Genomic DNA, 10182 nt, shown 5'->3' on the forward strand with positions numbered 1-10182 from the left:
GAGGCGGACCCCGGGGCCGCGGTAGAGCCCGCGGCCCCGGTTCAACCCGTCTCGGAGAAGCGCAACACCCTGGACGTGGGCGAGGTGCTCAGCAAGAACGATGCGCTCTCGGACTTGGAGCGCTGGGAGCGCAGCAAGAGCAAAAACCGCACGCTGGACAACAGCGACCTGCAGCGGCTGGAGCGCGCGCGGGCGGCGGCCGCGGGCCCCGGCGCCGCTTCGGAGCACCGGCTGCTGCGCTTCTTCAGCGGCATCTTCGCGCGCAAGGATGGCGCGCCAGGCGGCGGCGGTCCCTCTCCCCGGAGCGGCGCCTCGCGGCCCCGCGGCTACTTTAGCAGCCTGCGGCGAGCCCCAGTCGACGCGCACTCGTCCAGCGCCGAGAGCATCGACGGGTCTCCGCGCAGAGGTGGGCAGCGCGGCCAGGGAGGTGAGGGCAGTGGTGGGAACTGCCTGGTTCCGCAGCGGCCTGCTTAGCAGAGTACGCTAGGATTGGGGAGTAGCCAAGGGACCGGCCTGCCGGGGCCACCAGCCGGCAGGTGGCCACGCCAGATGTGAGCTCTCGCTTACTGCGTGTTTGCCCCAGTAACACCGCTGCTGCGGTCGGGAAGTTCCTGGTTGCCCCTGCCTCCAGCTGTATCTGGTGATGCCATTAAGAGTCTCTCTCCTCAGCCACTGTGAGTGAGCCAGTCTGGGGAGAGATCACCTTGCCCAGCAGCGTGTTTCTATGGCGGGTGCTGGCTCAGCCTTCTCCTTAAGCAGAGCTATGAGCTCGCTGTCCCGCTGTGCGTTTGCAGACTGGGATACCTGTGGGCTGCCGCACAGGTGGTGCTGCCTGGCCAGAAGCAGCGGCGTTCATCGTGGTTCATTTCTTCCTCCACCCCGAGCCTGGTCTCCCTGTAGGTGCTGCCATCTGGGAGTGCTGTGGTGTGGCCTCCCTGATTTGGCAGCTCTCACCTATTGAGTTCCTGCTAAAGATGCTTCATCCCAGTGGTCAGGGAGACAGGCCTGTCCCCCACATTCTCTGGAATCACAACAGGCGAGCAAGTCTGGGACAGGATTCTGTTTGCTAGTGATGTATTCTATAGGGGGAGGAAAATCACAACCCCACAGCCTATTCTGAAACTTTGCTTCTCTGTTGTCTTGTGCCCTCCAACAGGGACCTCACAGGGAAGGTTTTGGAGACAGATGTGACAATATTCTCTTGCAAGAATTAGGTAATCTGGTGGTGTTTGGAGGTCAAACTACTCCAGAAGTTGCAAAACACAGATCCCCTTCTCTCCCCATGCAGGGTCATCACCATAAAGGGAAGGGGGGGTGAGTGGAGGGGCTGGATTGTTACACCCTGCTCGTGTTGGGGTGGAGGGGATGGCTAAAAATACTGTCCCCATGCATTTCACCACCAAGAAATCGTTAGTAACATCCTTTTTCCTGATTATCCAACCCTGCTGCTGGTAGAGCTGACGTGGTTGAGGCACTGCAGTGTGGGCTTTTAATTAGAGGTTTTCAGCTGGTAACTCAGCGGCCCTGGAGAGAGTATTCCTCCCTAGTGGACTTCACGGGTCAGCAGAGTGCCTAGGGTATGTGTGCTAACAGCCAGTGCGAAGACCTCACCGTCCTCCCTGAAGTATTTTTAAGGGAAACTGAAGTTCGGTGCTATCATGTTGAAACGTGCTTCTAATGATCCTCAGAATGAGATCTCGTGTTTTTTTTTTTTTTTTTTTTTAATAGGTGAGGTTGTAATATAAAGTTACCTGTTGCCAGATTTGCATTAGTTGAACTCGCTGTGCACATCTTCTAGCTAACCTGCCCTGGAATGTTTTAGAAGGGACTGTGTTTGACTCCAGCCATTATCCCATCCCTTCCTGCACGCTCTTAAGATACTAAAAAAATGATGTGAGTTATTTTGTTAAAGTTGGTTGTTGTAAAGTTGCTTTGCCCTCACTTATGTTCAGTGGAGGTTCAAATCGGCAGGGTCCAGTTCTACCTATAATAGCAGGCTTGAATCTTTGTTTCCCTGGTTTTGGTGAAAATAGTAATTAGCTGCCTGGGTTCCAGACAAGTAAGTACCCATAGTTGGGGGGGAGGGGAGTAGAAATGCACACACATGTTTAGAATGAACGCATTTCATTGTGGTACCTATTGATACAAGTTAAAAGTATTGGGGTTTGGGTATTGGTGATCCGGTCAGATGGATTGATGCGTTTGAAAAGTAGAGGTGTAAAGTGTGTTGCAATGTTTCCCCTCTAGGGCAGTGTAAGATTATAACAGTACTAATTATGATAATGCTTGGTTGGTTGGTTTGTTTCTCGTGGCCAACCGTTCTCAGGGTGAAATTACTTTGCTCTGAGTCATAACACTAGCTAGCATTGTGGGTTGTTTGGAAAACGGACTGTGAATGAGCTGGGTTACAGCACACACAGTCTGAATTACAGGATCTCACTGGACTCTCAAGTTCAAGGTAATCACAGAAAAAGCCACAGTTCTCACCTGCCTTTGGCTAAAAGGCCTGGAGCAGTGTCTGTGTTCTCCAGATTTGGTAAGGTCAGTGGCTCTTAGGGTAAACGTGCAGCCCCTTTATTATGCGGTTCTGCTTTCTACATATTTGCTTCCTCTGATGTAAATTGTTCAGAATTAGGTGTTATTTAAATGAGGTTTTGAATTTAAGGTAAAATGCTCTGAGGTAACATTCTGTTGCGGTGGAACCCAGGCTCAATTTCCCTGTAAGTGTCCATAGCGCACAGGTCCAAAAAGCCTCACCTAAACCATGGGGCCAGGGAGGCTTGCAAGACTTAGAAAATTTGGATTTTAGGAAGGTGAAATGCTGTGTGTTACAGGACACTGCATGCACAGTGGGGCAGCGTCCTGCATTCAGACACTCACGACGTGCAGCAGAGCCCGAGATACTCCCATTCAGTGTGATAAATGTTTTGCCATTAAGAGTCTGCTAAGCATTTGTGAATAAAGCTTCCATCTCCAGCCCTTTTTGGATTTCAGAGCTATGGATAAACTTTTCTGGAACTGAAATGCAGTATGCATTACGAACACCATCTCTAGCTTTCTTTAAATCTTGGACCACAGTGGTTTAAAATTTGAAGTTCTTTAAAGTAGAAAGGATAGTAGAGGATCCTTGTTATTGGGCTGGTTTTCCTTTTGTTAGACTCTTTCAGCTATTAAGTTGTCAGTTGGCTCCGGGAAAATAAAAGACAAAGTATTAGATGGTTTACTTAGCTTCTTAGAATGACATGCTTCGTCGTAGACAAGGTACCCGTGCTAGGGAAGGAAGATCGTCTTCTTTGGAAACACACACCGTCTCACACATGATGTGTGTATGGTTTTCCTGTATTCTTAAGGCATTAGGATGGAAGGATCGAAGCACCTGCTTCTGCAGGATGGTTCCCGTGTACTTTTTAATCCCTATTAAGGCTTTTCCTCTTCCTCCGACTGTTACACACTCGCCTCCCAGAGACCCGTGGCCAATTCCTCTCTCTCAGGGTCATAACCATCAGGAGCCCAGAACGTTTCAGGGCGGCCCTGTGTCAGGTCAAGGGCAGTTTCCTATTACCTGACACTCACCTACCAGGGTAGAGTCTGTCGACACAGTATAATTTAATGCAAAAAAAGATTGCATAATAAGTGACGAATTACACTGTAGGGTGTCCCTTCCTGGCGCGTGCTGTCTGCGTCCCAGTCCTCCCTGGAGCAAGCTCTAGGAGTGCCCACGCTGGGCTGCAGGTGTCTTTGGGGTGTTCTGTCGCTGTCTGTGAGGATTGATGACAGCAATACAGTGATTCATGGATAGCCCTGAGCTCAGCTTTTCAAATTAGTAATTTACAGCTGCTTTTTGACAACACGTTTTTATGTGTGGCTTTGTTCTTTAATTTCTGATTCCCTTGATTTGTATCACTCAACTTGTGCAGCTTGGTAGACTGTTTTATAGTTAAAAAAAAAAACCTTTAGCGGAGAAAGAGAGGAAGCAGTAATTAAATGAAATAAAATTATTGAAATAATTCGGTACACTTTTATTTTTAAACTTGATTTGTTGCTGAAAAGACATACGTGGTTTTAAAGAAACCATATAATTCAGAGTTTCTCATTTGAAACATTTTAAACTAATTATGTACTCCCTATTTGGGAAATCACATGCTTTTTATAAATGACTCTAGATAGTAATTTAGGAAAACCTTTGTTGTTTTGTTATAAGGTCGAATTGCTTTCCTGGAGAACAGAGCTNTTTTTATTTTTAAACTTGATTTGTTGCTGAAAAGACATACGTGGTTTTAAAGAAACGATATAATTCAGAGTTTCTCATTTGAAACATTTTAAACTAATTATGTACTCCCTATTTGGGAAATCACATGCTTTTTATAAATGACTCTAGATAGTAATTTAGGAAAACCTTTGTTGTTTTGTTATAAGGTCGAATTGCTTTCCTGGAGAACAGAGCATACCACTTGGGCTCTGGGCAGAGCTGCCCCGACGAAGGTCAGCCAGGGACGCTCTAGGCAGGCACTGGAGGCTTGGACTGTGTTTTGCTGCATGAATTTTCTCAATGTGGAGCCCCCCCTGTATCGGCATACTCACCTGTTAGCGCCTTTCTTTATGTCAGCCTGGGCCTGGAATGTTCGAAAGTCCATCTGCCAAAGGTCTTGACAGTTTAACATCAGTCGGCCCATTGCAGCAAAATCTGGTTGGTTATACAATTAACAGATACGTTTTGTTTGGAAGCATAAGACTCAACTGTAAAGCACTGAGAGTACTTAGTTGGCTGGTATTTATTGAGTTTCTGTGGTGTCTTCTGAGCAGGAGCAGGGAGCTAGAGCTAACTATGGAATCGTTCTGTCTTTGGAGGCCCACTAGTCTGTTGGGGGATGGAGAAGTTCCAAGGAATCACAGCTTCATGGGATGCTTAGGGGGAGGCACGAGTGTACTTCTCTGCACAGCATACCTCCGTTAGAGCACTGCTGATCCCAGTGTGTAACAATAACCTTGTTTACATACCTGCCACTTCTTCCTCCTGGGCGTGAAGCCTGTCTTATTCCTCTTCGTACTGCAGAGTTAAGAGTACTGTGCTTGGCTCTTGGACTTTTAATAAATAAATGTTTGTGGGAGGAATTCATGAGAGGACTGGGGGACACAGAAAAGGGGGAACAAATGTCCTTGAGGAAGAGGAGGAGTTAGTGAAGGCCCTCCAGAGGGATCAAATGATTTGGGTGTTGCAGGATCACAAGGAGTTTAACAACAGGAAAGGATCCTACACCTGCAAGCTGCTTGGGAGGAGTCATTCCTGTTCCTCAAATCTGTATGATTAGCCCCAACGTCAAACACAAGAAAGGACGTTGCAGCTTCCACAATGAGTTTGGTTTGTTGTGTTGTGTTTTGTTTTTAGCGTTGTTACTTGTTTTTGATTGGAAATCTCCTTTAGGCTGTTATTTTTCTCTGTAATGATTTGAAACAATCATTAATTTAAAATGTCACAATGAGTAATTAATGAAGAAGAGTAAAGGTTTTATTTATTAAGGACCGTGGTTGAGAGAAAGTACTTACAGCTGCAGTTCTGTCCCAGGTGATGAACACAGTTGGGATTAAGGTCAACAGATTAGCAAAAAGAAGGGAGATTATTGTCTTTGCATCATTTTGAGAGAAGTCCCATCTGCCTGCCATAGTTTTGGTCTGGATTTTGTTCAGTTCAAATCTGAGACAGCTGTGGTGTTGATGTTTACTTGTGTGTAGGTGGCGGCCCTCGAAATTCTGTTTCTTTTTACGTTTTTCTATTGACAGAGGCATTCAGATTGGTTCTCTTTTCTCCTGTTAAGTGAGAATTAACGTGGATGCCTCTATAATTAAACATACGTTAGTCTCTGTCCATTCATTTGGTTGGTTTCCTCATAATCCTTTGTTATTTACGTTTTCGTAGTTGGTTTTTCATCCTAACGTCACTGATGAATCTCAAGACTGAGAGCTTATGGAGAAACCAGCTTTCCTGGGTTGCTGCTCACGGTTCCTTACCACGCTGCCCCAGCGGGAGCCTTGCAAAGGGATCCTTTGGCTTGTCCTTATCTAAAAATGCAGATAATTTTAAGAGGTGCGTTTGGGTTGGCAGGAGTGAAAGGGAAAGTGAGGGTCACTTCCCTACACAGTCCTTTGTTGGGGGCCATACCAAGTGCTGAATCTATTTCTGGTGTGATAGTAGGTCCAAGACTTTGCATGACGCAGTGAGCCCGGCGTTTCGGGGTGCACGCAGGACTGCTCCCTGTATTCAGTGGATTGTCTTTGAGTACCGGGGGACACACATTCGCTTGAGTGGATGCTCACTTGTTGGAGATGGTCGTCAAAGGGGGTCTTGTGCTTCCTCTGTGCCTGCCATCGCCTGGGCTGTTTCAGAGGCCCTGCTGACTGACTCCAGAGAGGGGAGCCCGTGGGCAATGCCACGAGCCTTTCTGGGGCAGCTCGCGCTCTCTCCGGTTCCCACCCCGGATCAGAATCGCTCACACCCCACTTCTTCAGTTGATGGGGTGGGGAACAGTGGGTATTTATGCAGTCTGTACCTTCCCGCTCGCTTAGCAAGGGCTGTAGAACAGCCAAACACCAGCTGGTCTGTGATGTGGGTGAAACAGGATTCTGGGTGCTTACCTGTGACTTGCTTTCCTGCAGCTTATGTTCCGCTTCCTATGGTGTGGGAGACCCAGGGCAAGGCTGTTTCTGTCTCCTTCCACGCCTTGCAGCGAGCTCTTCCGTAGCTCCCAGGTACTTGGAGCTTGTTCTTCTGATTGGTTTAGTTCCCAAACTAGAGTCCCCGCCTTCTGAGAGTCTCCTCGCTCTTGCATTCAAGAGTAGGTGCCAGTCTGGTTTCTTGATCTGGTTCGTGGAAGATTCTGGAAGCCGAGTTCATTGAAGACGCTGGAGATTTTTAGCTTGAAAGAGAAGCCCGGGAGCGTGGAGACTTGTCTGCCAGTATTTGAGAAGCAGACATAAGAAGGACCCAGCAGTTAGCACCGATGAGGGAAACTCATAGGGAAAGAGATTTTGCCTCAAAAATAGGCAGTCACTTCTCAGAAGCCCTCACACTGTGGAACAGGCCTTCTTCTTATGTGGAAAGTTCCCGTCACTGGAGGTGTCCAAGCCTAGGCCAGTCAGGGAGTGCTGGAAGGGGTGCTGTGTTGTCTGGGGGCTTAGAATTGATGCTCTTAAAGCCTCCTCCCAGTTTTAAGGTCAAAAGTTCCCTTCAGGATCTAGGATTTTGATCATTTTGTACCTGGTGTTCTCTCAGAAAGTGGCTTTCTCCCAAACTCAAAGGGAGATTTGTCTGCATTTTCTTTGTCCTCTTGCCTGGCCACTACCTGGCCCCCAGTGTGGCTCCTGCTTTGTTCTGCTGGCTCGTCTGAGGGTAAGAGTTCCGCCTGCCAGCCAGAAATAGTCTGCCCCCCGCAACTCCGCTGTCTCCCCAGCAGCTGCCCCCCCACAACCCCCTCCAACTAGTGCTTCCCGGGCTCCTGTTCCGCCCATTGAGCCACTGGAGGGTACGGATGCCATTTGTCTTTTGGCACCGGGGCGGTGGGGGTCGTCTGAGCATGACGTCACGCCGTTTCCTTCTTGCTCGCGTCCTCTTGGTGCCCTGACTCAGGTGTGTGAGTGTACCATGACCGGTGGCAGGAAGGAACGTTCTGTGTATCGTGGGAGATTTTAAGTTGCCATGTAGAGGAAGCGGAGTGTCGAGTCGGTGGGCTAGGTTTCGTCTTGGCTGCAATACTCAGGCTAGCGCCATGCCCCGACGCGTCAGCGTTACTGCCCTGAGCGCCGTCTGCCTCACGCATAGAAGCAAGGGGTTCGCTCCCCACCTGGCTGATCTCAGGAAGGCCAGGGGTGAGTGTGAAAGCACGCAGTAAGCCGTGTAGCTTAACGGTGTTGGCTTCGCGTTACAGTTATTGCATCTGAGAAATTTTGCAGAAGACCCGGGGATAGAAAATACTGAATACGTGGATATGCCTGGATTTATGTGTGCTGCGAGTTGGGCATTTGCCCAGGTGGGACAAATGCCCTCCCCAAGCTATGGCAAGTATAAATCGACCTTGTAGTTTGTTTTCAGTATGTCACCCTATATTTCTCATGATCTGCAGTTTTAACTGCTGCTTTTTAAATTACTGACCATTGTATCTTCAAATTATAAGCCAGGAGAGCAGTCCTCTTGTCTTTGCTGTCCTCTCCCCCTCCCCCTCTCTTTATTCATGTCACTAGAAGATGAACTGTTCTGCGCAGCATATGGATTCACGTCTTTCCTGATCCAAACCGAGGATGTGTTGATTTCAGAAAGCTGTTCCTAGCAGTGCCTTCCCTGATCCCTGCTCCCACTTCCTCCTGGAGGGACGGCAGCCGGAGAGCCTCGGCTGCAGAGCAGAGGACCCTGCGTCCCTGAAGGAGAAGCCCCCTTCCCATGTTAGTGACTGATCGTCCTCTTGGCGGTGACTTGCAGCCTTCACAGGAATGAGCACTGGTGTGATGTATTTATTAATTTGTTCAGTGAGGTAGTTGGTAGTAGGGATACCCTGGAGCATTGGAGCACCCCATGTCATGATGTTTAGGTTTCCATGTAATGACCCGCCCAAGTGGTGTCGTTGGACCCGCGTTGCTCTCATGCCGGCGCTCTGACCCTCTTTTTATGGACAGATCCTCCGTGGGCTTAACGATGGGGTCAGGTGCTGATAAACCCATTGTAAGTTGAAAACATTGTAGGTCGAAAATGCATTCACAGATCGAACTTACTGAACGTGGGAGCTTAGCCTAGCCCACCTTCATTGCGCTCAGAACACTTCCATTAGGCTGCACTTGGGCAGAATCGCCGGACACAAAGCCCATTTTGTGATAAAGTGCCTTCTCATGTAATGTGTCGAACGCTGTACTGAGAGCGACAGACACAACGTCCGCGGACACAGAATGGTTGTGAGCGTATCGGTTGTTGACCCCGTGATCGCTGGCTGCCTGGGAACCGCTGCTGGCCTGCATCTGAGAGGGTTTTGGACCGCACATCGCTAGCGAGCACTGTCTCTACTGAACAGAACACATTCGTTTTCGCAGCCTCATGCATCACAGACCGTCAGTACGGCATTACTGCTTCGGATAAAAGCACCGAGCTTGACCGTTCACTATAATGTAAAACACGCTCATCACTAGGGCCGGCAAGAAACTCTCGTAAGAGGCCCTTTGGGTTGAAACGTAAGAGATGAGAGTGGACTCCATGGCTGGGCTTCCTTGTAGGGACCCTCACCCTTTAAGACTGAAGGGTGGTAAAGAGATACGTGCATAAGATTGAGNACCCTTTAAGACTGAAGGGTGGTAAAGAGATACGTGCATAAGATTGAGGATATGTGCAACGTGCATTGTCAGTGGACAGGGGCTCAAATATTAAGGAACTGGGCAGCTTTGGGCAGCAGTTCAGGCTTTGGTGTGGCTGTGGGGGTAGTGTGGGGCCTGAGCCCGGAGGTGGTGTGATAGAGCAGGGGTCTGAGTGTGAATGCCAGTGTGCAGAGCATCAGGGGTCCGGGAGCCGCTCTGGAAGCTGCAGCTTATGAGGTGCCCTTGGGCCTGTTCATGGGGACCAGTCTTGGGTAGTGATGGCTGCCTGTCCTCATGCCTGTTTCCTGGCCCTCTGTGGGCTGGGGCAGGGAGACCCAGGTGACCTCTTCAGGTCCTCAGAGAGGCACTGAGGGCAGAAGTCTGGCCTTTCCAAGGCCTTATCTTTGTGTGGCAGCAGGTGATGTATATTTTGACTGGTTCTGATGCTCACAGTGTGGCTTCGGTAGCGTGCAGGCACCTGTCCTCACCTCTTCGGGAGGGTTTGTTCTGACAGTTCTTCTGCGGAGTGTCCCCCCTTCAGGCCTCACCAGAAAAGGATGGGCTAGTGGGAAGAGAGGCTGCGGGCCCCCAGAGGCTCTGCTCGGAGTCCTACTCCATCACTGACTGCGTCACCCTGGTCGCACTGCCCGTCTGTATGCCAGGCTGACTCGGAGCCGTGGCACCAGGTGATGTGACCAGCACCCACGGCTGGGGCTCAGGACTCGCTGGCCACAGTTACCTTCTCCTCTCAGCTGCTCAGTCCACTGCCTGTTTGAGAGTTTCTGCTCCTTTTACACTGACCACGACTGTTCCTGGGTCTCCCCACAGGTGGAGGGAGGGAGCTGTTTCCAGTTC

The 10182-nt window shown here is 49.5% G+C and overlaps 1 protein-coding gene across 11 annotated transcripts in view; it reads left to right on the forward strand.

Moving 5' to 3' along the window:
- AGAP1 (ArfGAP with GTPase domain, ankyrin repeat and PH domain 1) overlaps window positions 1–10182 on the forward strand; it is a 546965-nt gene that overhangs the window by 152511 nt on the left and 384272 nt on the right. For 5 of the 11 annotated variants that reach the window (XM_034655448.1, XM_034655450.1, XM_034655454.1 and 2 more), the window contains exon 2: window positions 4–427. The exons of 4 other annotated variants lie outside the window; for them this stretch is intronic. The gene's annotated coding sequence lies outside the window, so the exon portion shown is untranslated. Of the gene's footprint in view, window positions 1–3; window positions 428–10182 lie in introns of those variants that run through there. 2 more of the 11 variants (XM_034655449.1, XM_034655458.1) reach the window with 2 other exon arrangements.

Source organism: Ailuropoda melanoleuca, chromosome 2 (assembly GCF_002007445.2).
Source record: "Ailuropoda melanoleuca isolate Jingjing chromosome 2, ASM200744v2, whole genome shotgun sequence".
Classification (NCBI taxonomy): Eukaryota; Metazoa; Chordata; class Mammalia; order Carnivora; family Ursidae; genus Ailuropoda; species Ailuropoda melanoleuca.